This window comes from Dendrobates tinctorius, unplaced genomic scaffold (genome assembly GCF_039654945.1).
Source record: "Dendrobates tinctorius isolate UK_male_01 unplaced genomic scaffold, ASM3965494v1 ptg000026l, whole genome shotgun sequence".
NCBI lineage: Eukaryota > Metazoa > Chordata > Amphibia > Anura > Dendrobatidae > Dendrobates > Dendrobates tinctorius.
Window position 1 is genome coordinate 10,360,174 of NW_027361694.1, and position 27,679 is coordinate 10,387,852.

A 27,679-nucleotide genomic window follows, 5' to 3' on the forward strand; every position below is an offset into this window, starting at 1 on the left:
TATTTTCTAGAATTTTAGTTTTATAAGTTTGTTTTGCAAACAGTTACATTTGGTAAATCTTGTTACAGAGTAGACCATTTAAGTCTCCGTATAAAAAAAATCGAATATGATCAATTAGAACCTGAAAGTTAATAATGATCATTGTGGGTGAGGGGTGTTGGAAAGTCTAAATTTTGGCAGAAAATATGGATATTGGGGGCCATTTTATTTCAGCAAAAGTAGAAGCGACTTACATGCATAATTCATATTTAATGGAAGTAGTGGTATGGCTATATATGCTCTTCACTCCCAATAAAATTGTTTTATTTTGCAGACATCCAAAATGCCAATCATGGGAAATCTAGCATATTGGCCATATTCAATCTGGAGGTGCAGGGGGACATGTCTGTTCACTTGGAAAAAGAAGCCATATGCATTGAGACAATCTAATGCGCTTTCAGCCTGATATACATATGGCTTGCCATGGCCACCATAATGGATAAGTAGGTAAAAGGTATAATCTTTATTTCGGGACCGGTAACTATGCAGCTATACCACTACTTCCATATTTAAAAAACATGCTGACATGTTGACTTCAAGATAGGCAGTGGTCCTCTGGTTCACATTTATTCGAGGTGTTGACTGTCAACTCTTTCATGTCATTATTTTTCTGTTCTTTTCATAGAAGGTTATTTTATATAACTCTCACAGCACTACTTATCTCTTAGATGTACATCAGGATCAGGTATGATAAAATCCAGCTCATAGGATCAAAAATGTGTGCACTCCACCAGGCCATCAAAGTGGCTGCTAATACCATAATGTCAGAAGGCAGAATAACAGATCGGCTTTATTTCAGCTGGGCAAAAGTTTAATTTTCTTATTTGCACTTGGAGACCACCATCAAGTCGCCCAAGCCAAGACGTTTTTGTCTTGTTGGTGGCAACACGCACTCTACACCAAGGATGATTGCTAAAGCAGCTCTCAACTATATAGGTTATGGAGCTGCTGGGAGACTGGTCATTGAATTGAAAAGTAAAGGGGGCTTTTTACATAGCGAGATCACTAGCAATGTCGCTAAAGCGTCACCAATTTTGTGACGCAAGAGTGATATTGCTAGCGATCTCGCAACATGTGACACGTATCTCTGACCGGCCCCCTCGCTGGATATCGCTGATCGCGCTTGAGCGTCCTGGGCCATTTTCTCCTCGTTGGCGTCCCGCTGGCACCGACTAGCGAAGCATGGACGCAGGCGGAAGTCGTCATAATCGCTGCCGTGTGTCAGGTAAGAGCGACCACCTAGCATCGCTGGATCATTGCTGCATCGCTGGTGAGATCTGCCTGTTTCGCAGTTCACTAGCGACCATTTAGCAATGCACAAGCGATCCTGACCAGGTCGTATCGTTGTCGGGATCGCTGGTGCATCGCTAAATGTAACAGGACCCTTACCAACTCCACACACAGGGTAACACATTTGGTTAATTCTTAGGTACAAAATAAATAGATTATACACATATACACACTGCGCCCACATAATTGCCATATTCAGAGCTATATGGATATATTATTTGTATACTTATTCATTTTCTATTGAAAAGGCAGTTGCATCTCTCAGATGTGCAATTATCTTCTAAAAAAAAAAACTAGGCCAGCATGAGACCCGCTTTTTGAAATTAAGTCAACGTTTTAATGATCCATTTGTTTCTAGTGTCCCTCTCGTACAAAGAACAACTCCTTTGTTGAATCAATCAAAACTATTGCTTAATTACAGTTTAAGGTGTATTTTGTGAGTGCAGATCTTCGGCATCTTATCCAAGTATGTCAAGTTAACCAAATTATTACTGACCATTTAAATGAACTGTGTCCCTTTTGTAGGAAATAAAGATATTTTTCATAAGCAAACAAAAAGGCAGTCTGGAAAAAACACTTAATCCAGAGAAGGAAAATCAAACATACAACCAAACACGCCAGCTCTTCCCTTTTCATCTTCCATGTGTGCTCTTCGGATTATCCTGTTTGAGTCTGGAAAGCCATTGACAATGTTGATGGTTGGAACAATGATTACCCAACACAAAAGTGTTAAGAAGGATTATGTGTTTGGCTTGTCATTTTGTGGTACAGCTGTAGGACACAGTCAACCTCTTGTCTAACTAGAATTGTTACAAGCTAGAATTAGGACAATGGATGTTTCTATATGAACACTACCTATTGAGGAGCCTCTTCTAAAAGAGAAATGTGATGAGATCAACCTTTTGTAAATGGGTCTTTCAGGAGGTCTCACACTCCAGCATTGGCATTGCTGGAAGATGCAGTCAAGTCACTTTTTCTAAAGCCAATACCCTATCTTTACTTCTATTTTTTTCTTTTCGCTCCTTTGTCAGTCTTCTCATGTATATATTGATCTGTCTGACTATATTACATTTATTTAATCAGTATGCCAAAGGAGACTATCTGCAACAGCCTTTTTCTTCTCAGGGGTATTTTACCGCACTTTAAACAAATTATTTCAACTGAAGTAATATTCAGTCATGGGTAGCTGTATTTTACTTGTGTTCTTCCATCAGTCGAAAGTGACCACATCATTCCCACTTTGATTTACTTTTGTCATGGTTTCCTATGTGTTTTTATTCTCATTTTTCATTTCTCATTGTTGAGTTTTCTATTGATGTTCAGTTCTCATGTGCAAAGAGTAAAATTACTGTCTTTTTATTCACTTCCATATTAAGCTGACATAAAATGAACCATGAGGATGAATACTAAACTCAATGGCCTCATAATGATTTCAATAAAAACGTGATTCCAGAAATGCGCCATAGTTCTCTCCATCCTGCTACGTTAATTTGTGATTACTTTTAAAGCTTGTGTGACAATTGCTCAGCATAGTAAAGTATTGCATGAGCTTTAGCAGTGTACTACAGCAGTGGGGACACAGAGTTTGGAGATGAGGTTCGTGTTTTGGAAGCAGTTGTCCTCAGATACCTACGGTACTTTCTAGAAGTTGAAAGTCTCTTGGGTAACCATTGTAGACTGACAGACTTGTGCCATAAGTGTGACATACTTTACGTACAGCTGCTGCAGAATATGTTGCCTCTAAATAAGCAATACAAAAAGTATAAAGTGAAAATGGCAAAGTTGCTGTGGATGCCGCCTGTTTTTTGTTTTGTTTGCCGTTTAACACTGCGACCAACGATTACGTTTGTTAATGGTGCTATCGGCTTGATGTTTGTATTTTATTTGCTTTTTTTGATGCTTTGTTATTATAAAGGGAAACAACTGACCTATTGTGCAGCCCCCCCCCCCCAAAAAAAAAAAAAAAATCTTTGTTTTTTTTTTCTCAAAATTGCTGTGTACTAGAGACATGAGGTACAATCTACAATTCCTTCTATGGAATAGATTTGTATTAAACCTGTGCCGAAAGAATAGTGAGGTCCAATTATTCTTTACCTATCTGTGAAAGTACTGACTGATTCTTTTATTACACTTTAGCAATTTTGTAATCTTGTATCATTATCGTAAAGTTGTTGTCCAGCCAGAATAAAATATTTAAAGAGAACCTGTCACCAGGTCTTTCCCATATAAAGTAGGGCCAACACCTGGGCGTCTCTGTTATAGATGAGGCGCCTCCTCTCTTCTTACTTCATGTGGATGACACATTCTGCATCACCACACAGTGTCCTCGGCATCGTGATCCTGCCAAGGGCAGAGCAAAGTACTGTAATGCGCATGTGTGGGGAAAGGCCCAAGTCACCAGCATGTGCAATATGGTACTTTGCTTTGCCCTCAACAGGGCAGAGAGAAAAGTGTGCCTGGACAGGAGTGCAATGCCTAGGATACTGTGTGGTTGACGTAGAACTTGTCATCCACACGGAGCAAGAGGAGAGGAGGCATCGGATCATGACTAGCAACACCCATCTGACCGAACTAACCCGTAGGTGAGTATAATAAAAGCTATTTTTTGTTTTATGGAGAGTGGATTCTGGACTTATATACAGCATTCTAGAATGCTGTCACATAGGGCTTACAGGTGCTGGCCCTACTTTATATGGGAAAAACCCAGTGACAGATTCCATTTAAATGCATTTAAAATACAAAATTTATAAATCATACTAATATACTTTAATTATGATTTAATCTTGAGTGTACTGATTTCAGAGCCTATCTTGCTGCACTTCTGGGTTTGTTATGACACAGAAAGAAAACCTCTGGACTACACTTTTGGCACCTGACTAGTAAAGTTCGTTAACTGGAACTGGCTATGTGGCTCAGTGCAGTAGCTAAGCTAGCCCCCTTCTCTGAATCAGGCATGACCAAGAAGAGCTGTGGCCCAACCCGTGCAATGAGCTAAACAGCTAACCTCCTTCATAAACACTAGTCACATACTGACATTGGGGGAAGGTCTTTCTGTGTTGAAACCATCCTAGAAATGTAGCAAAGTGGTGTTGAAATTATATATTTTTTACACTCTTTTGTTACTTTATTACTGTTTTCTTGCACATTTAATCTATTTTCTTTTCTATTTATACTCCAACAAATGGCACTTATAGAAAGCGCAAAATGACATATAGAGTATAGATATAATACACTAAAAACTAAAGTTATGAGAACAGAAGTACACACAATGAAAGTAATAGGATGGAGGGACGTAAGAAATTTATATAATATATAATAATGTCTACTAGGGGAAAATGATTGTTATGACTGCACAAGCACCAGGGGACAAATTCCTGAACCTGACAGATCCCTGTTCAGACTGGTAAAACCCCTACTCTGACACTGGTCTGTCCCTACCTGACTGCAGAGGTTGGCACCCTAAGATAACGCAATGGCACCCTCAGTCAACGGTGGTTCACCCGGAATGCTCCTAACAGCTCCTTGTATACAGTCATGGCCAAAAGTATTGATACCCCTGCAATTCTGTCAGATAATACTCAGTTTCTTCCTGAAAATGATTGCAAACACAAATTCTTTGGTATTATTATCTTCATTTAATTTGTCTTAAATGAAAAAACACAAAAGAGAATGAAGCAAAAAGCAAAACATTGATCATTTCACACAAAACTCCAAAAATGGGCCGGACAAAAGTATTGGCACCCTCAGCCTAATACTTGGTTGCACAACCTTTAGCCAAAATAACTGCAACCAACTGCTTCCGGTAACCATCAATGAGTTTCTTACAATGCTCTGCTGGAATTTTAGACCATTCTTCTTTGGCAAACTACTCCAGGTCCCTGATATTTGAAGGGTGCCTTCTCCAAACTGCCATTTTTAGATCTCTCCACAGGTGTTCTATGGGATTCAGGTCTGGACTCATTGCTGGCCACCTTAGAAGTCTCCAGTGCTTTCTCTCAAACCATTTTCTAGTGCTTTTTGAAGTGTGTTTTGGGTTTTTGTCCTGCTGGAAGACCCATGACCTCTGAGGTAGACCCAGCTTTCTCACACTGGGCCCTAAATTATGCTGCAAAATTTGTTAGTAGTCTTCTGACTTCATAATGCCATGCACACGGTCAAGCAGTCCAGTGCCACAGGCAGCAAAGCAACCCCAAAACATCAGGGAACCTCCGCCATGTTTGACTGTAGGGACCGTGTACTTTTCTTTGAATGCCTCTTTTTTCTCCTGTAAACTCTATGTTGATGCTTTTGCCCTAAAAGCTCTACTTTTGTCTCATCTGACCAGAGAACATTCTTCCAAAATGTTTTAGGCTTTTTCAGGTAAGTTTTGGCAAACTCCAGCCTGACTTTTTTATGTCTCGGGGTAAGAAGTGGAGTCTTCCTGTGTCTCCTACCATACAATCCCTTTTCATTCAGATGCCGACGGATAGTACGGGTTGACACCGTTGTACCCTCGGATTGCAGGGCAGCTTGAACTTGTTTGGATGTTAGTGGAGGTTCTTTATCCAACATCTGCACAATCTTGCATTGAAATCTCTTGTCAATTTTTCTTTTCTGGCCACATCTAGAGAGGTTAGCCACAGTGCCATGGGCTTTAACCCCTTAACGACCGCCGATACGCCTTTTAACGGCGGTAATTAAGGGTACTAAAACCACAGCGCCGTTAATTCACGGCGCTGTGATTTAAGTGAATAGCGCCCCCCAGTGTCGGATTTTCTCCGGGATCTCGGCTGCCAGGGGTAGCCGAGACCCCAAAGAACATGAATCGGACGGTTTTTACCGACCCCCGCTTTAGCGATCGCTGTTATTAACCCTATAACGGCGACCGCAAAAAAAAAGCCGCGATTTTACATTTAATTTCTCTCTCCTCTGATGTGATCGCACATCAGAGGAGAGAGAAATAGGGTCCCCGATCCCCCCCCGGTACCTCTCCGTGGCCCTCCGTCCCCTCCCGGTGGTCCCACGTCCCGCCGGCATCCTCCGATGTGCGCCGCCATCTTGAAAATGGCGGGCGCATGCGCAGTGCGCCCGCCGGGAATCTGCCGGCTCCGGCTGGCAGATTCCATTCATTATTTTGATCACTATGATAAACGATCATAGTGATCAAAATAAAAAAAATAGTACATAACCCCCCCGTTTATCACTCCCTTATAAAGGCCAATATAATGAAATAAAGAAAATATTTTTTTTTCAGTTTTTCGTTAGGGTTAGGGCTAAGGTTAGGGTTAGGGTTAGGGTTGGGCTAGGGTTAGGGTTGGGCTAGGGTTAGGGTTGGGTTAGGGTTGTGCTAGGGCTGGGCTAGGGTTAGGGCTCGGGTCACGACTAGGGTTAGAATTAGGGTTAGGGCGAACTAGAATTAGGGTTAGAATTAGGATTAGGGATTAGGGTTGGGGTTAGGGTTGGGATTAGGGTTAGGAGTGTGTTGGGGTTAGGGTTGGAGCAAGAATTGAGGGGTTTCCACTAGAGTTGAGCGACTTTTGGTTTTTTAGGGTCGCGTTTCGTTTCGTGAAACCCGACTTTTCCAAAAGTCGGGTCGAGCAAGATCGTCCGATTATAGGGAAAAGTCGGGGTCGTCCCAAAACACGAAACCCAATGTAAGTCAATGGGGAATAAAAGTCGGCAGTGAGAGGAGGACAGGAAACACACCTACAGTGCCCATTTGAATGCCAAAAGCATCAATTCTTCTTACTTAAGCTTGTCAACCTTAATTAACTTCATAATACAAGTTACGCACTGAAAAATGGGGGTTATTTGGCTAAAGTTGTGGGGGGGGGAGGGCTGGCTGCAGGTTTTCATGTGCCCTGGGCGAAAGAGCGCCCCTTTAACACATACCACAACTCATCATGCTCCGATACGGCAGAGAAATAGCGGTATAGTACAATGAAAAATACCTCACTTTTTACATCTCATGACGAGGCCCATCTATTTCTCCATACAGAATCATTGGTCCCATATAATGTTTGAAACAGTATATGATGAGCTCCACATAATGCTACAGTATATGTTGGTCCCCATGGATGAAGCTCCACTGTCTTATGGGCCCAAATAATGCTCCAAACATAATGGGCCCCATTTCTAATGCTCTAGTGTATAATGGGCCCTGTAAATGCTGCTCCAGTGTCTGATGTCCACCTTTGGAATGTTCCAGTGTATGGTGGGCCCCATCTATCATTCTCCAGAGTATAGTGCTCCCCAAAAATTGCTGTCCCAACATTGAAAACAATCAAATAAGTCTCCTCGCTAGGGAATCCCTGTACTTGTCTGGACAGGTGCTGTAGCTTGCTTAACAGCTCGCCAGCCGTTCTCAAGCCCAGTATGGATTACACGTGATTGCACAAAGGTGAGAAAAGGTACCGTATCCCCAGATAACATGTATGGATAGCGTACACATTCAAAATATATGTCTCAGGAGGCAGGCTCAGATGGTGTTAGGCCCAGTATTGATTGCACGTGATTGCACAAAGGTTAGAAAGGGTACCGTATCCCCGGATAACATGTATGGATAGCGTACACATTCAAAATATATGTCTATACAGCATGAGGCAGGCTCAGACGGTGTTAGGCCCAGTATGGATTGCACGTGATTGCACAAAGGTTAGAAAGGGTACCGTATCCCTGGATAACATGTATGGATAGCGTACACATTCAAAATATATGTCTATACAGCATGAGGCAGGCTCAGACGGTGTTAGGCCCAGTATGGATTGCACGTGATTGCACAAAGGTTAGAAAGGGTACCGTATCCCTGAATAACATGTATGGATAGCATACACATTCAAAATATATGTCTATACAGCATGAGGCAGGCTCAGACGGTGTTAGGCCCAGTATGGATTGCACGTGGTTGCACAAAGGTTAGAAAGGGTACCGTATCCCTGGATAACATGTATGGATAGCGTACACATTCAAAATATATGTCTCAGGAGGCAGGCTCAGATGGTGTTAGGCCCAGTGTGGATTGCACGTGATTGCACAAAGGTTAGAAAGGGTACCGTATCCCCGGATAACATGTATGGATAGCGTACACATTCAAAATATATGTCTATACAGCATGAGGCAGGCTCAGACGGTGTTAGGCCCAGTATGGATTGCACGTGATTGCACAAAGGTTAGAAAGGGTACCGTATCCCTGGATAACATGTATGGATAGCGTACACATTCAAAATATATGTCTATACAGCATGAGGCAGGCTCAGACGGTGTTAGGCCCAGTATGGATTGCACGTGATTGCACAAAGGTTAGAAAGGGTACCGTATCCCTGGATAACATGTATGGATAGCGTACACATTCAAAATATATGTCTCAGGAGGCAGGCTCAGACGGTGTTAGGCCCAGTATGGATAGCACGTGATTGCACAAAGGTTAGAAAGGGTACCGTATCCCCGGATAACATGTATGGATAGCGTACACATTCAAAATATATGTCTCAGGAGGCAGGCTCAGACGGTGTTAGGCCCAGTATGGATTGCACGTGATTGCACAAAGGTTAGAAAGGGTACCGTATCCCTGGATAACATGTATGGATAGCGTACACATTCAAAATATATGTCTCAGGAGGCAGGCTCAGATGGTGTCAGGCACAGTATGGATTTGACGGCCCAGATTACACAGCGGAGGAGCAGGGAGAGGTAAAGATTGCAAATGCTGGGGCCCTGCCCAAGCAAGGGGGGCCCACTCGTGGGCGTCGGTACTGGCACTGGGCCCCTCATAGTACAGCGGTGTGTCTGACGGCGGGTGTGCACCACCACCGTCGGAGACACTTGATTGCACTATGAGGGACCCTGTGCCAGTGCCCGCACCCAAGAGTCTGCCTACCCACCTGTCCAGGGCAACAGCACTCGCACGGTGTCGTGCGGTAGGTGGTGACCCCGGCCATGAGGGGGGAGGCAGCACAGTTAGGGAGTTTTAGAAAGTGGCATATGTTGATGTTGGACATTCAGCTGATGCAAAAGGCGAAATAGGTGAAGTACCAGGAAGAGGTGGACCAAAGCAAGCCATTTTTCTGTCACCCTATGTGTCATCAGGGGAAGGTGGGACAAAATCCTTGGAAACCCATGCGTGGTTCATTTTAATGAAGGTTAGATCATCCACATTTTGGGTTGACAGACGGGTCCTTTTTTCTGTCAGGATTGATCCAGCTGCACTGAAGACTCTTTCCGATAGCACACTTGCAGCTGGGCAAGCGAGCTCCTGTAAGGCATATTGGGCCAATTCAGGCCAGGTGTCCAGTTTAGCGGCCCAATAGTCAAAGGGGAATGACCTGTGTGGGAGAACATCGATATGGGAGGAAAAGTAGTTTGTTACCATAGTTGACAACTGCTGTCTCCTGTCACTTTCCATCGATGCAGTATTACCAGTTGTGTGAGCGGTATTTGAAAAATCAGTCCACAACATTGTCATGAAACCCCTGTCTCCAACGCCACTTCTGCTGTGTGCACCACGAACACCTCTGCCAAGCTGCCCCCGGCCCGTACGGCTCGTGTGAGAACCATCACCGCTGCTGTGTGCTGGGAATGCCTCAAGCAACCGATTTACCAGAGTTGCTTGTTTATTAGCCAATATTAGGTCAAGGTTCTCCTGTGGCATGATGTTTTGTAATTTGCCTTTATAGCGTGGATCCAGGATGCTGGCCAACCAGTAGTCGTCATCGTTCATCATTTTGGCAATGCGGGGGTCCCTTATTAGGATCCGCAAGGCATAATCTGACATGTGGGCCAATGTTCCCGGTGTCAATGATGCACTGCGAGTGCTGGGTGGAGGAGCACTTTCTGGCAAATCCACATCCCTCCAGTCACGCACAAACCCTGTACCAGACCTTGCCACGCCAACATTTTCACTTGCCCCACGAGATGCATCCTCCTCCCCTAAGTAATCATCCCCATCATCCTCCTCCTCCTCCTCTTCTTCCTCCACCTCGTCCAGGAGAGGTCTCTGAGCAGACAATGGCTGAATGTCATCAAGGATTCCCTCCTCCTCTTCCTCCTCATCAACATTGGCTGCAGACGCCTGCTCCTTAAGGTGCGTCAAAGTTTGCATGAGCAGACGCATAAGTGGGATGCTCATGCTTAGGATGGCGTCGTCTGCGCTTACCAGCCGTGTGCATTCCTCAAAACACTGAAGGACTTTACAAAGGTCTTTCAGCTTCGACCACTGCACACCTGTCAACTCCATGTCTGCTCTCAAAGTGCCTGGCCGTGTATCCTCCCACAAATGCATTATGGCCTGCCTCTGCTCGCACAGCCGCTCCACCATGTGCAGGGTGGAGTTCCACCTTGTTGCAATGTCGATAATGAGGCGGTGGTTGGGAAGGTGGAGCAATCGCTGCAGCTTCTGCATACGAACGGAGTGTACAGGCGACCGGCGGATGTGCGCGCACAGTCTTCGCACCTTCTGGAGCAGGGCTGTTAACTCCGGATAATTTTTGAGGAAGCACTGCACCACCAGGTTCAAGGTGTGAGCCAAGCAAGGTATGTGGCTGAGTTTTGAAAGGGCTATGGCTGCCACAAAATTACGGCCGTTATCACTAACTACCTTGCCTGCCTCAAGATGTACACTGCCCAGCCATGACTCAGTTTGTCGCTTCAAGTACTCGGCCAGCACCTCGGCGGTGTGTCTGTCGCCCAAACACATCATCTGCAACACAGCCTGCTGACGCTTTCCACTAGCTGCTCGATAGGGGGACACATCGTGTGCAACAGTGGCAGCTGCAGATGGAGTGCTCGTACGACTGCGCTCTGTGGACGAGCTTTCGCTTCTGGAGGAGGTGGAGGAGGAGGAGGGTCGAACGCCTACAGCCAACTGTTTCCTATACCGTGGGCTAGGCAGCACTGTCCCACCACCGCTGTCCCCTGTGGACCCTGCATCCACCACATTAACCCAGTGCGCAGTGATGGACACGTAACGGCCCTGACCATGCCGACTGGACCATGCATCAGTTGTGAGGTGCACCTTTCCGCTCACTGACTGCTTGAGTGCATGGACAATGCGGTCTTTCACATGATGGTGGAGGGCTGGGATGGCTTTGCGAGAGAAGAAGTGGCAACTGGGTAGGTCATAGCGTGGTGCTGCATAGGCCATGAGTTCGCGGAAAGCTGTGCTTTCCACCAACCGAAAGGGCATCATCTCAAACCAGATTAGTTTGGCAATGTGGGCGTTCAAACCCAGTGTACGCGGATGAGAGACTGAGTACTTTCTTGACCTACTCATAGTGTCTGGGAGGGTGAGCTGGACTTGAGAGCTGCATATGGTGGAAGTAGCGGTGGACAGGGCGGACTGAGAGAGGGTTGATGATGGTGATGGAGTTGGTGTTCTTTCTGATGGCCTAGAATCAGTATTTCGTTGATATAACAGTGGGATTCCCTGACTGCTGTGGTCTTGCAACGACACCTCAACATTTGCTGCTGTGCTAACCGGTGGGCTTACAGTGGGGGAAACAATGTAGCGTTGCTGACTACCTTCGTTGTGATCAGTTGCACATGTGGCACTTGAGGTTTGGTGTTGTGTCCACGCTTGCAAGTGCATGCTGGTTAAATGTCTAAGCATGCAACTGGTATTCAAATTTTTCAGATTTTTCCCTCGGCTAAAGGTCTTTGCGCATTTCTTACAGATAACCTTGGCCTGATCATGAGGATTTTGTTCAAAAAAGTGCCACACTGCACTCTTCCTACTTTGGCAGACATTTTGCGGCCTAGCACGCTGTGATCTTTTGACCCTCTGGACAAGCTGTCCAGCAACTCTTTTGATGTTTGGAACCTGTCTTTGGAGTGCTCCGGGCCTGCCAGATAACAGCTGTTGCGATGTCGATGTCTGCTGTGGATGCTCCTCATCTGAGCTATTGGAAGCAGCACCCTCTTCCCCCAATGGATGCCAATCTGGGTCAACAACTGGGTCATCCATCACCTCCTCTTCTATGTCATGTGCACCTTCCTCTGTGTCACCGTGTATGGTGGTATAGTGTGCGGGAAGGGGCACCTGAGTCTCATCAGGGTCAGAATCTGGCTCTGTACACTGCGAGGACAATGTAGTGCTCTGAGTGAATGTACCAGCAGAATCATCCATCAGCGGCTGTGCATCAGTGCACTCCATGTCAGATTCATCTTGGCCTGGGTAATTCACCATTTGACTTGATAATCCAGGCATGGTATGTGAAAACAGCTCCATGGAGTAATCAGTAGTATGGCCTGCGTCATCCTTCAATCTTGGTTGGGGTGAAGGACACAAGGAAAGGTGTGGTTCATGAACATGAGCCTCCAATGACGACTCAGTGCTTTTACTTTTTACAACTGAAGAAGAGGAGGCGATAGAGCTGGAGGCTGAGTCAGCAATGTAAGACAAAACTTTTTCCTGATGCTCTGGCTTTAAAAGCGGTTTGCCAACTCCTAGAAAACTAAGCGTTCGAGGCCTTATGTAGCCAGACGATGATGCAGGGTCAGCACCTCCTGCATTCGGTCCTATTTTGCTCTTGCCACTACCATCAGATCCACCACCAACACCATCATTACCAGCTGCCAACCCCCGCCCAATTCCACGGCCTCTTCCACCAGCCTTCCTCATTTTTGGTAGAAATGTAGACAAAATCCAACAAACTATATAGTAATGTAAAACAAGGTACAAGGTGTCTATAGGACAGGGGAGATTTAGAATTTATGCACACACTTGTGGACAGTGGACACTTTTGGATTGTGTGAGGCCCACTGATATCTGAGAGCTATGTGACAGGCTCGATGGCACAGCTGTGACAAAAGTGACTAGAGGATAAGGGAGATTTTGAATTTCTGCACACACTTGTGGACAGTGGACACTTTTGGATTGTGTGAGGACCACTGATATCTGAGCGCTATGTGACAGGCTCGATGGCACAGCTGTGACAAAAGTGACTAGAGGATAAGGGAGATTTTGAATTTCTGCACACACTTGTGGACAGTGGACACTTTTGGATTGTGTGAGGCCCACTGATATCTGAGCGCTATGTGACAGGCTCGATGGCACAGCTGTGACCAAAGTGACTAGAGGATAAGGGAGATTTTGAATCTCTGCACACACTTTTGGACACTGGACACTTTTGGATTGTGTGAGGCCCAATGAATATCTGAGCGCTATGTGACAGGCTCGATGGCACAGCTGTGACAAAAGTGACTAGAGGATAAGGGAGATTGGATTGCTTTTAAAAAAGCAGTTTGCGGAGCAGTGGGTAAACAGCAATGCCAGCCTGTCAGGAAGCCTTAGAAGGCAGCCCAACAACCAACACCACTGATACACCACTATATAGCCTCCCCTTGCACTGCACACACAGTGACTGGTGTGTTATGCAGGCCAAATTGCTAGCAGCAGAAGCAGTTTTTTTTTCTTCTCAGCAGGACAAAAAAAAAAAATTGGGATTGCTTTTAAAAAAGCAGTTTGCGGAGCAGTGGGTAAACAGCAATGCCAGCCTGTCAGGAAGCCTTAAAAGGCAGCCCAACAACCAACACCACTGATACACCACTATATAGCCTCCCCTTGCACTGCACACACAGTGACTGGTGTGTTGTGCAGGCCAAATCGCTAGCAGCAGAAGCAGTTTTTTTTGTCTTCCCTGCCTAACGCTCTCCCTACAGAATCAGCAGCAACCTCTCCCTATACTAAGATCGGCAGAAGTAAGATGGCGGTCGGCGTGCACGCCCTTTTATACCCCCTGTGACGCCCACCAAAGCAAGCCAATCACTTGCATGCCCTTCTGAAAGATGGTGGTGACCCGTGCCTATGTCATCACGTTGCCCACAGTGTCCGTGGATCCTGATTGGCTGAAAAAAGAGCGCAAAACAAACTTTTGAAACGCGACTTTGGCGCGTAAGTCGCCGACCTCGTGGCCGACCTCATCCTAGGGTCGGGTTTAGTTTCATGAAACCCGACTTTGCCAAAAGTCAGCGACTTTTGAATTTTTTCGACCCGTTTCACTCAACTCTAGTTTCCACTATTTGCCAACTTTGGGGGTCTAAAAATTGGGGTCTAAAAAAATCACTTTTGTGGAAATAAAAAAAGACTTTTTATTTTCACGGCTCTGCGTTTATAAACTTTTGTGAAGCGCTTGGGGGTTCAAGGTGCTCACCACACATCTAGATAAGTTCCTTAATGGGTCTAGTTTCCAAAATGGGGTCACTTGTGGGGGGTTTCCACTGTTTAGGCCCATCAGGGGCTCTGCAAGCGCAACATGATGCCCGCAGACCATTCCATCAAAGTCTGCATTCCAAAATGGCACTCCTTCCCTTCCGAGCTCTCCCTTGCACCCAAACAGTGGTTCCCCCCCACATATGGGGAATCGGCGTACTCAGGACAAATCGCATAACAGCTGTGCGGGTATGATTTCCCCTGTTACCCTTGTAAAAAATAAAAATTTGGGGGCGAAAAGATCATTTTTGTGGAAAAAAATAGATTTCTTATTTTCACGGCTCTACGTTATAAACTTCTGTGAAGCCCTTGGGGGTTCAAAGTGCTCACCACACATCTAGATAAGTTCCTTAATGGGTCTAGTTTCCAAAATGGGGTCACTTGTTGGAGGTTTCAACTGTTTAGGCACATTAAGGGCTCTCCGAACGCAACATGGCATCCGATCTCAATTCCAGCCAATTCTGCGTTGAAAAAGTCAAACGGCGCTCTATCCCTTGCGAGCTCTGCCGTGTGCTGAAAAAGTGGTTTACCCCCACATATAGGGTATCAGCGTATTCAGGAGAAATTGTACAACAAATTTTGTGGTTGATTTTCTCTTTTAACACTTGTGAAAATAAAAAAAATTGGTTCTGAAGTAAATTTTTTGCAAAAAAAAGTTAAATGTTAATTTTTTCCTTCCACATTGCTTTAGTTCATGTGAAGCACTTAAATGGTTAATAAACTTCTTGAATGTGGTTTTGAGCACCTTGAGGGGTCTAGTGTTTAGAATGGTGCCACTTTTGGGTATTTTCTGTCATGTACACCCCTCAAAATGACTTTAAATATGATGTGGTCCCTAAAAAAAATGGTTTTGTAAATTTTGTTGTAAAAATGAGAAATCGCTGGTCAACTTTTAACCCTTATAACTTCCTAACAAAAAAAAATTTTGCTTCCAAAATTGTGCTGATGTAAAGTAGACATGTGGTAAATTTTATTTATTAAGAAATTTGTGTGACACATCTCCCTGATTTGAGGGCATAAAAATTTAAAGTTTTAAAATTGCAAAATTTTCAAAATTTTCGTCATATTTCCGTTTTTTTCATAAATAAACACAAGACTTATCAAAGAAATTTTACCATTAACATGAAGTACAATATGTCACGAAAAAACAATCTTAGAATCAGCGGGATCCATTAAAGCGTTCCAGAGTTATAACCTCATAAAGGGACAGTGGTCAGAATTGTAAAAATTGGCCTGGTCATTAAGCTGCAAACTGGCTCTGTCGCTAAGGGGTTAAACTTCTTGATGACACTGCGCAAGGTAGACACAGGAACATTCAGGTCTTTGGAGATGGACTTGTAGCCTTGATATTGCTCATGCTTCCTCACAATTTGGTTTCTCAAGTCCTCAGACAGTTCTTTGGTCTTCTTTCTTTTCTCCATGCTCAATGTGGTACACACAAGGACACAGGACAGAGGTTGAGTCAACTTTAATCCATGTCAACTGGCTGCAAGTGTGATTTAGTTATTGCCAACACCTGTTAGGTGCCACAGGTAAGTTATAGGTGCTGTTAATTACACAAATTAAAGAAGCATCACATGATTTTTCGAACAGTGCCAATACTTTTGTCCACCCTCTTTGTTATGTTTGGTTGGAATTATATCCAATTTGGCTTTAGGACAATTCTTTTTGTGTTTTTTCATTTAAGACAAATTAAATGAATATAATAATACCAAAGAATTTGTGTTTGCAATCATTTTCAGGAAGAAACTGAGTATTATCTGACAGAATTTCCTTGTGTGTCAATACTTTTGGCCATGACTGTAGCTATGCCTTTGTAGCAACTCAATCGGGAATATAGGTTTTACATTAAAAACTGCAACTGACCCTGCCGTTTCCTGTACAGACTAGATATCCTAACTCTGCATTCCCTAGTGGAGCCTGCTGTGCAGAGATAGACCTAACCACAGACTATGCATTGGCAATTCTGATCTAAACTGCCTAAAAGGCCCGAGGATTTGTTTTGTGTTCCTCCTAAAGAACCATAGGGCAGAGCAGAGTGTGACTTACCTACAAAAAGAGAAGTGTGCTGAATAAAAGAAAGAGATAAGAGTGAGTGAAGTAAATAATGAAATACCAGTCAAAGAATAAAGCAAGTACTGTTAACAAATATGCTGCCCACTTCCTAATGATAATCAGTAGAAATAATGGGGTGCTCACTGTATAACGATGGTGCTCTGGAGTAAACAATAGTCAATCAAAAATATTTAGATAACTCCGGCACTAAAATTTCAAGTCTTTATTTGTGCAAAAAATTTCTCAATTCCAAACAGTAGGCACGTGGGGATACAAAGAGTCACAGTTCATCGCACCCAAGTGAAAACTGACAATTCTTTACAAAAGCCTTGCTCAAGATATATCTGTAGAAAGTGGGTTCCTAGGTTACTTGTGCTGGGATTACCATGTGTCCTGTGGCCAAGAAGTGCACCATCTGCTGTTTATAGTATATTGTGGTTTATACAACCTACTGCCATGATGAGTATCTCTAAATTGCAGTCAAAATACAAATGTAGCTAGGATCACCAAGCTACGACTTGCCTACTTTGGACATATTGGATATATCATAAGAAGACAGCACATTATGGTCAGAAGAATAGAAGGTGCAAGGTGAAGAGGAAGAACAGCAACCTGATAGTGTGGCGCTCTGCGACTTTGACGCTACAAAATGGTTAAATATGTACTGTTTTGTATGTGTTTTGTAAGCAATGGGAGTTATGCTTTCTCTCCTAGAGACCACAACACACACACACAATTTACCTCACTCCCTTACTTGTCTGAAGCGTAGAGCTTTGCAGACACACCCTAACTGGGAGGGGGGAGGAGCAGAGTTGTTTTCAGTGAAGAAGAAGGAGAACGCCGCTCCTGGCAGCCATGATGACATTAGCTCCATTCAGGAGTAAAGCTAATAAGAATCAGGGAATCAGCCCCTAGGCCATACATGCTTTCAGAGCAGGGTAGTGAGCTGAGAGACTGTGTGAGTTTATACAACCAACAGCGCAGTGTTTTCCCCGGGATTACAGCAGCAAACTAGGATCAGTGAAGGATTGTGCAAGAAAGAACTTGAGCTTCACGCAGGATCCAAGCTGCAAGTTGCCAGAAGAGGAAAACACAGTGAGTAGAGGCTATACTAGAAGTTCCAAACTCTGGGAAGCCTTGGTCCCCGAAGGGATTAGACTAGCAGGAAGTTCACACTGAGTCACAGCAGAGAGAAGGATAACTCCCATTCTACAGAGCAGACTGTAACCTGGTGAGAGTTGTAATATCTCCTCTGAACTGCATCCGAACTACAGTAAACGATAAAGTGACTTTCCTTGTCTCCTACCTTATTACTCCGTGCCTTCTACTTCCATCGCAATCTTTGGGAGTCCACCCTGGTTGGAGAGGGTTAAACATCTTCACTGCTATCACCATCTACTCCCCCAGGGATCATCCTCCAGTGCCGGCTATACTACAGTCGAACACCAATTGGCGTCACAAATCACTACATAAACTTTATCCCTAATCAATACTCCCCTTTTACATGACCGCCTGGGGCCACGGACCGGGTCACTGCCACTGTGACACATCCCTTTAAGACGACCAGCCCGGTACCGAGTATCCCACGGCCCCTGGGGCGCGTCAATGGCTTGAAACACTTAAGATAATGGCAGAGAAGACCCTGGTGGACTTACCTAGGTTTGCACAAGATCTATCTTCCTACAGAGCTTTCATCCATCAAGTTGCCATGGCTCGAGATCGAGCTGAAGGCCATTAATAATAATAATTAATTATTATTATTATTGGAAATATATTTTTTAGTTAAAATTACTATATATTTTGCTAGTCAATTTTGAGACCGTATTCAATTAATTTTGCAGACCACTGTTTCCTCAGGAACCTGGTAAGGAATTCCTTAGGACACAACAGCAAGACCTGGCACTTTTAGAGTACTTCCATACGAGTTGTAAATTGACTGAAAAAAAAAAGAGAATTGCTGACAAATCTACATCTGCACGAGTTATATACTGATTTTGTTTATTGCAAATGGTGGAATTATCTGTGAAAATTGGTAACGCACATTGATATGCTGCAGATTTCAGATTTGTAAAGATTTGTTGAGTGGCTTGTGTAACAGATTTGGCAAAATTTCAGACACTTTGCTGGAAATATGCTGAGAACTTTCCACATGGAAAATCCAAATGGATAATCTACAGCAAGTCCAATTTGTATAATAATTTCCTTCCAGAAGAGACTCCAAAGTGCTCAATCTATTCATACAGAATTGGCAAAATAGTCAACATGCAGTAGAATGTAATGCTAAGCAACAATTGAAGAAGTCTGTCCCTACAACAAGCTTATTTAATGGCTATGTACATTTTTGCAAAGATTTTTTTATTCATGATGTACGTCCTAAATGCAAGCTCAAGCATCTTTCTAAATAGTCTTCTTTTAAAAAAAAAAAAGTCAACTGTTTTGCAACTACAGAATGTTTGTAAGACCGTTACCTAGTTGAGTTCTCTGCAAAACTGATACAAACTGGTCAGAGTTACTGCTTATTTTTTACTTTCCGCTCTCCACCTTCCTTATTTTTTTTGTTTGAGGTAGCATAAGGGAGGAAGTTTAACACAAATTTCCACTATATATAGTCCATCAAAAAAGAAAGCATGCTTGAAAAAGGTTCACACCCATTGAACCGAAACGTTGCTGCATGGGCACATAGCCATATGGGCTATTAAAAAACACTTGATGGCAAACTAACATGGTGTGCTGCTTTCTTTTTTGATGGACTATCTGGAGGTTTGGTATGTACCTGGAGGGCCTGCACCCGAATCCTTTTTCTATTTTGTGCTGTTTTTTCAATTTTTTTTCTATATACCGTATATACTCGAGTATAGGCCGAGATTTTCAACCCAATTTTTTGAGCTGAAAGTGCCCCTCTCGGCTTATACTCGAGTCAACCCCACCGGCATTTAATTTTATTACAGCCTATATTCACTTTCCCTTACCCTCTTTCTAGTATCCTCTGGCTACCGCTTGGTCCATGCCGCTACCTCAGGTAGCATACAATACATGCCAGGATGGTGCTGCTCAGCCGCCACTGTTGCTGTGAAGGAGGGGGTAAGAAACATCCCTGTGGGAGACTCATGGACCTCCGTGGAGAGGGTAGACTCACGGACCCAGTAGCTGCTGCAACTCCCCCTAGGCTAATACTCGAGTCAATAAGTTTTCACATTTTTTTTTAGGCAAAATTAGGGGGGTCGGTTTATACTCTGTTCGGCTCATGCTCAAGTATATATGGTATGTGTGTGTGTGTGTATATATAAACAGCTCACTGGATAAACAGACCTCACATCCAGCCTATTTTATAGTAGGGAGAATCACTCCCACAAAAGACAATTCTGAAACATGGATCAAGTTGCAGAGTGCATATGAGGAGGGTTGAAAATAAATAAAAGAATGAAGAGTACAGGCTGCAAATTTATAAACTAAAGATAATTTCTCACATATGTTAAAATCTTTTTTTTTTCAATGTCAACAGTGTTCATAGCCAGGTGTGAGGCTCCTAAGACTGAAAATTTGTTAAGGGGTTCTGTCATGATTGCTAGGTTGGCTGGGAGCAAGTGAAATAACTGTCGTAAATTTTTAAAAGCAAGTTTGATCCTCGTTTACCTGCAGTATGTCTACATTTGGGAGTAGTTTAATAATAGAGATTCAAACCTGCCAGAAATGAGAATTTCCCAAATGATATATTGACAGGCATATTTTACTTGTAGGCTTACTTAATTGTGCACCAAAGAATTATGTGAGAATATGCCTTCAAGGGTATTGTTTCTTTAATTAAAAGACCACAAGTAAAGGGTGTGGATAAAGTGTGCAGCACAGAATTCATCCTGGTAGGCTCAGTACTTAAAGTGTTGATCAAGGCGCATATTCTCTGGTGTATGATTACATTGCGGTCATGCTTGCAGTCACTCCTCCAGGCTATGATATATTTCAGTGTTGCACATATTACTGATACATTTGGGAACTTGCTCTTTGGGAATTATTGTCATAATAAAGTGTAACAATTTCTCATGTCAGCAGGATGTTTTCAATTCTTAAAGCATTGCTACAATTAAAGAACTGTAAAATTATGCAAGCTGCTTCATTTTTAAAGAAGGAAAATGAAGCTACAAACATAATTTTAGCAGGTGTAAAAGCTGCACATTGCCTTTTGTCTAGTGCAGGGCCTGAGGGGGCTGTGCATAGCTCAGGGATTTCCTCTTTGGTGTTCAGTGAATTGCATTGCCCTGTAACTGTTCCCTTAAAGGAAAATTTCCATTTAAAAAAGATAATATAGTTTTCAGTGCATGATAAAACAACGATAAAACATTTTATACAGTAAGATCAATATTTTTATGCTTTTACACTGCTTTGTCTAATATCGCCCTTTCAGTACGTGTGACAAAAAAGCTAATGCTACCACAGAGAGGGTAATATCTTTATAACAGCGATGTTACTGCCTGTTAGGGATCTGTAATGTGTTTTCACCTATCTTACAAGGCTATAACTCATTCTACATCACATATGTTCAACTCTGGCCCACGAGTCAAATCTGGCCCGCAGGGTGGGTGTATTTGTGTAAGGGGGTAAAGTACCGAAGGAGCCGAGGGAGAGTTGCTTTCCCAGCTCCGTGCCTGGAACCATTGAGCAGGGCGTTAGGTTCCCCAGGGGATGCTTTAGGGGACTGGACTGTGACCAGGAACAGGAAGAGGGAAGTACTGGGAGCGGGAAAACTGCATGCACTTTCTGCAGAGCGGCGCAGAGATGGGAGGAGAGAGGACGCTGACGCAGGAGGGGAGAGAAAACGGGGACAGCCGCTGGAGACTGAGAGACTGCGGACACAGGCGGTGGGCAGTGAGTACAAGAAGCCTGTCACTGCACTGCCAGGAAGGCTGTTGACCCTCCGCCTTGAGGAGACTTTGCCACACAGAGAGACTGCGTACCTCTACCAGACGCTCCATTGCAGAGAGACCGGGTTATGTGCTGAGACGCTCCCCTGTGACCAAGGGGAGTTCAGTAATGGTACAGTGACCTGTAAAGTGAAACTGTGTAAGGCAGGGCCCCTGACCCTGGTAGGAGAACACTGCTGTTGTAGCAGAGAGAAGGACTTTTTGCCCAGGGGACTCTCATCATCCTCATACCCCTTTGGCTCCCACGTTAACCCCTCATACTCCAGCTGGACTATATCAAGGACCCCAGAGACAGAGGACAGCAAGCACCGTTGGTGCCTCGGTGCCAATGTTGGACAAGAGTGATCCCTCCAATCAAGACCCCTGGAACTGATAAGTTTTCCTCAAAGGAGAATAACTTTTCGACTGTTTGAACCCCGTATATGTCTCTCTGCTGTTGATATAATCCGATCACATTATTTTCTCTGTTATGCTGTATGTTTTACCAGTATTATCCCCTGTAAACAAACCTCCCCTTTTACTGTTGGTCTGCCTGTTCCGTGGTGACATATCTCTCCCGCACGTTATTACATTTGACCCATAACTAGATGTTGATTGAGCTTAAAAGCAATGATGGAGGAGGGAGCGGAGGGAGCATTATGTGAGAACCATTATACAGTATGGAGCACTATGTGAGGCCATTACACTGTAAGGTGCACTTTGTCTGGACCATTATTCTGTATGGACCACTATGTGTGGACCCTTATACTGTATGGAGCACTATTTGGGGCTAGTTATTCTGTATGGAGCACTTTTGTGGCCATTATACTGTATAGAGGGCTGTGGGCTTTGTGGGGATTACAGTTGAAGAATCATAATGTGATGGGGTTATCATTCTTGTCGGGGAATTGAGGGAGGGGGGTAAAGTATTATCTTAATGCCGTGCATGTAGTGGTATTCACTGTGGGGTATCATACTTTGTTTGGGGGCACTTTTTTTGCATCATACTTTATTATCTGTGTTATTCAAGGTTTTTTATCGTTTGCTATTACATATTTTAATTAGGCCATTGGCCATATACTTTGTACTGCTTTTACATAACATTATTAAAATACTTTATTCAAATATCTATTATTTGAAATGTATTTGTGGGACAACCCCTTTAAGTTTGTTTCCATATCAAAAAGTTCATCATTATATTTGATTATAAAGAAAAACTTCCTCAGTTGTAGAAATTGTTTTCATAAATATCAAGTTTGGCCCATGACTTTGTCCAAGCTTTTAATTTTGGCCCTCTGTGTATTTGAGTTTGACATCCCTCTCTACATACAAGTAGCACAATTTATAATGGAAAAATTAATTCTCACCAGTATTTACTAGGTGATTTTTTTTTCTTTTCTTTTTATATTAGAACATGGTCTTCAAACCACTCAAATGTGCAATGATGACCGATGCTTAGTGAGCATACCCATTACTAACTGAATTAAGGTGCCGCAGCCCTGCTGTGAGCCATGCTACCTTTTCAATTTTTCCCAAACAATGTATATTTTGTAGTGACCTGGCTTTACAGCTCTCTGTATCTCAGCACCATATACTAGGTTTAAAATGTGTTTGGGGGTTGACAGACTCACTTTAAGTGAATAAACCTGAACTACATTATTATTATTATTATTATTATCTGGACCCGTTGAAGCGCTCGAGCAGCGCGAAACGGCCGTTGTCAGCCTTTCTTGCACTCCTTATGTCACTCCCCCGACTTGACATGTTCATGATATGTCAATAAATCAGTGAAACTTCCATCTCGATGAGTGCGACCTCTTCTCTTTGCATGGATTATTATTATTATTTTGCAATTCTTATACAGTGCCATCATATTCCACACCGCTTTACATTTATTATCATCTCTGTGCCCAATGAGGCTCACAATTCCCTATCAGTATGTCTTTGAAGTGTGGAAAAATACAGAGAACCTGGAGGAAAGTTGCACAAACAGAGAGAGGACTCCTTACAGATGTTGTCCATGGTTGCATTTGAACCCAGGACCCCAGCGCTAAAAGCAACAATGCTAACAACTGAGCCACCATGCTGCCCATGATATTCGTTATTTGGATCGCACTCGGCTATGCAAGTCAATGATTCCATGGAAACCATCAAACTAACATCTGAGTGCAGCCCGATTTCTATGGACTGACATAATGGAGAAGATGTAGAAATTTATTTATGTGAGAATCAGATCACACTCTGGTCAAACTCTGATCAGAGTTTGATTAGGGTGTGATTGCATCAACCCAATTCTCTCAAATGACAGAATACACAGTTGTCTGCACCTGCCCTAAGAAAGTCATCAGTATTGAAGTCCCCAAAAAACTGTTTAAATGAAAGCTATCATCGGAAATTGACCTATTGATTAAATCAGGTTTTTGTATTCGATGTATTTGCAATGTGTTTTTTTGCATAGTACAATCTGTTTTAAAAATTAAAATATACATCCTGCAATTTTCACACTGGCCATCAGTGCTTTTTTAGATTCCCACTCCCATTTGTTTCAGGAAACAACACATGTACACAGTAGTCGGATCGCGACCCTATCTTCTGTATTGAATCATTCAATGAGCATGTGCACAGATCATTGTGAAGGGAGGGGGAGCAGGGTCAGCAGTGAATTTGCCTTCTATGATTGGTGGAGACTTTGTTATCAGCTGTATATAGAGGAGTTACCCGTCATTGTACTCCTGCCTCTGATAATATGGAGCCCTGATGAAAACTCTTCCTGAAAGGACAGGAAGTATGAGTGTAAAATTGCAAGGATACTAATCTTATTTTTTTTTATAAAGACTATGAAATGAAAAACAAACATTGCTTTATTTTTCAAAAAATACACATAACAACCTAATTTATACATAGGGTCATTTTCTAATGATGGTTTCCTTTTAAGTAAACTACTTACCAGTTACCAGTAATCTGCTGACTCCCCTTGTGGATCTTATGTACCGTAAATAGTTTTCGTTAAAATCAACATTTCCTTTTTCGATAACCCCCCCTCCAGACAAATGAGCTATGAAATGTCTACAGAATTATATTTACCATTAATATATTTCTGAATTGTACTGCTAAGTCTTGAGTCTAATGCAGGTTTTGTTTTGGCCCTTGGATCACATCTGTTTTTGTTGTGAAACTAAAAATAAAATCTCAATAGTGTCCAGATAAAGAGGCTATTTGTCTCCAAACAGCCTATTAAGGGTCTCTCTTTGGCCCACCATCTGGATGGCGATATTAGACAAAGCAGTTTTCTGTAACCTTAGCATTTTTTATGCCCATGTATGCTGCAAGATGACCATACCAGATATTCATCTGAAATAGCTCAGAGAATTATCAAATTTTAAAAAATGTATTGCATTTCATACATCACAACAATGACTTATTTGTGACATCGAGCATATAAAGTAAAATCTTATTTTTAAGGCAATAGGCATGATTTTAGTCTGTGCTTTTCACTTCTTGATATGGTACATATTACTGGAAGTTAGCTTTGATTTACAACAATATTGTTGGTCTAAGGGTTCTTTTACACTTGCCGTGTTTTTGCGGGCTGCTTTTGCGGCACCAATAGATTTCTGTGGGGCCGCAAAAACGGCCCGCAAAAATTCATCTGTGCGCCGTATGGCTGAGAGGGCTGTATATACAGCCGTGAAAAAATATCGAGCTTGCTCAGTATTTTTCATGACTCACGGACACAGCCACAATAGATTTCAATGGTTCCGTATTTGCGGAACGTCGTATTTTTTCCCACCAATTTCTTAAAACAGGGAAAACGGCGATCGGAGAATCATGGGAAGTGTAAAAGAGCCTAAATGCAAGAGTCTTAAGGCCCTCGCTAGCGAGATCGCTGATTTTGTTTTGATCGCTGGCTCCCCATTGCCCAGAGACTCCAGTACAAAACCCTAACCATGACATACAAAGCCATCCACAACCTGTCTCCTCCATACATCTGTGACCTTGTCTCCCGGTACTTCCCTGCACGCAACCTCCGATCCTCACAAGATCTCCTTCTCTACTCCCCTCTTATCTCCTCTTCCCACAATCGCATACAAGATTTCTCTCGTGCATCACCCCTACTCTGGAACTCTCTACCACAACATATCAGACTCTCACCTACCATCGCAACCTTCAAAAAGAGCCTGAAGACCCACCTCTTCCGACAAGTCTATAACCTGCAGTAACCACCGATCGACCAAACCGCTGCATGACCAGCTCTACCCTCGCCTACTGTATTTTCACCCATCCCTTGTAGATTGTGAGCCTTCGCGGGCAGGGTCCTCTATCCTCCTGTACCAGTTATGACTTGTATTGTTCAACATTATTGTACTTGTTTTTATGTATACCCCTCCCTACATGTAAAGCGCCATGGAATAAATGGCGCTATAACAATAAATAATAATAATAATAATAATAATAATTTTGTGACACATCAGCGATCTCGCCAGCATGATCGCTGTGTGTGACGGGGATCAGCGACTGGCCCCCTGCCGGTTATTGCTGATCGTGCAGCATCGGCCAGGGCCGTTTTTTGATTGCTTGTCTCCTGCTGGCCAGCGTGCATCGCTGCGTGTGGCAGCGAGAGACCAGCGATCAGCGACGCTAGTTTCTAATGTAAACATCGGGTATCCAGGAGCCCCGGCTCCTGGATACCAGCTGTTTACCTTGGAAACCTGCGTACACGCTGGTTTCCAAGGTAAACAGTGGGTATCCAGGAGTCATGCGGCTCTTAGATACCCGATGTTTACCTTGGAAACCAGCGCGTACGCCGGTTTCCAAGGTAAACAGCGGGTATCCAGGAGCCGCGGCTCCTGGATACCTGACGTTTACATTAGAAACCAGCGTCCAGCGTCACTGATCCTAATCGCTGGGGCTGTCTTGTGACAGCTCACCAGTGATCAGCCTAACGATGTCCCGCGATCCCATCATGTCGGATCGTTGGTGGGATGTGGATGTGCCACTGAACTTCATGGACAAACATGTCTGTTTTTCATCCATTTTCTCATTACTCAGTTTAAAGAAGCATTCCCATAAAAGTTTTTTTCTTTTTATCTTTTATCTTGTGTACTTACAATTTGCCTTTTCTATGGAGCCAATTCTTTTTCCTCTGCTCTATGTAGAAACAGGAAGTCTCTTTTCCCTACATGACTCATTCCCCTGTCAATTCCTGACCCAGCTGCTTTGCTTCTCCCTCTTCTAGGCTAGGGACATTTGCAGTGATGACTCATGTGCAGAGAAAATTGACCTCCTGTTTTGATATAGAGTTTATAATGATTCAGCTAGTCAGTTTTTAATCATGTGATGTCATAAACCTAATGGAAAACAGATTTGAGATTATGGGGAGGATTTGGCAAGTATCTGCTCCAAAAACTCAGTTTAATTTAGTGTTTATTTACACTGATTTTTTTTTTTAGCAGAAACTCTCAAAGTATTTCTCAAATACTCAAAACTTGGTTCTGGGCATGTACTGTATTAATGTACTAACGGTGGTTCTGGTGATGTATTCATGTAATTACCACTTGAAATTTTTTTTTGCAGCCCTTAGGATTGGCTCAGCATGGCAATGCAGCCCTTGGACCTAAAAATGTTGTGCACCCCTGATTTAGAGGATCCAAGTTGGGGCTAGTGACAAGATACAGAATATATCATCTTTTATAAAGTACAGAAATGTTATATTGGTGCTTCAAAAGCTTTATTTTTTATATATATTAATAACATTGCTGTGCTATAAGGATAGTAAGTGAGATTTATGTGATCTTTGCAGCCTGCTACAATCATAAAAAAAATTCATTCTTCATTTTCAACAGCACTACATTTCCTTTATCCACAGGTGAATGTAATGAACCCTATTCTACCAGACTCTAGAACAGCAGTAGCTGCAGTCGTACAATGGGAGGTGGCAGCGTCACCGAGAAGCACGCTGAAGAAAAGTCTTCTTTCTTTTTGTTATTCTTTAATAGCCATCACAATACCTCCAAAGAGTTTATAATTTGTGCCTCTTACATCCATAGGTATCACCTAAATTTGTGAATATTCTGTGGAATTATTTATGAATATTTTCATTCCTTTTGTACCCAACTACTGTTCAAAACATTGATGTTCTGTCTGACAAAGATAACTATGTTTGCATTGCTTTATTATGCCAATACACATAATAGCTATAGAATATGAGAAAAAAAAA

At 43.1% G+C, this 27,679-nt stretch overlaps 1 protein-coding gene and 1 long non-coding RNA gene across 2 annotated transcripts in view; both read left to right on the forward strand.

Annotated features, from left to right (window-relative positions):
* The window catches only part of CLYBL (citramalyl-CoA lyase), a 475,215-nt gene that overhangs the window by 291,706 nt on the left and 155,830 nt on the right, over positions 1–27,679 (forward strand).
* LOC141084670 (uncharacterized) lies at positions 42–27,616 on the forward strand. The gene is made up of 2 exons (XR_012231078.1): positions 42–493; positions 27,329–27,616. It is a non-coding gene; the product is annotated as an uncharacterized lncRNA (long non-coding RNA).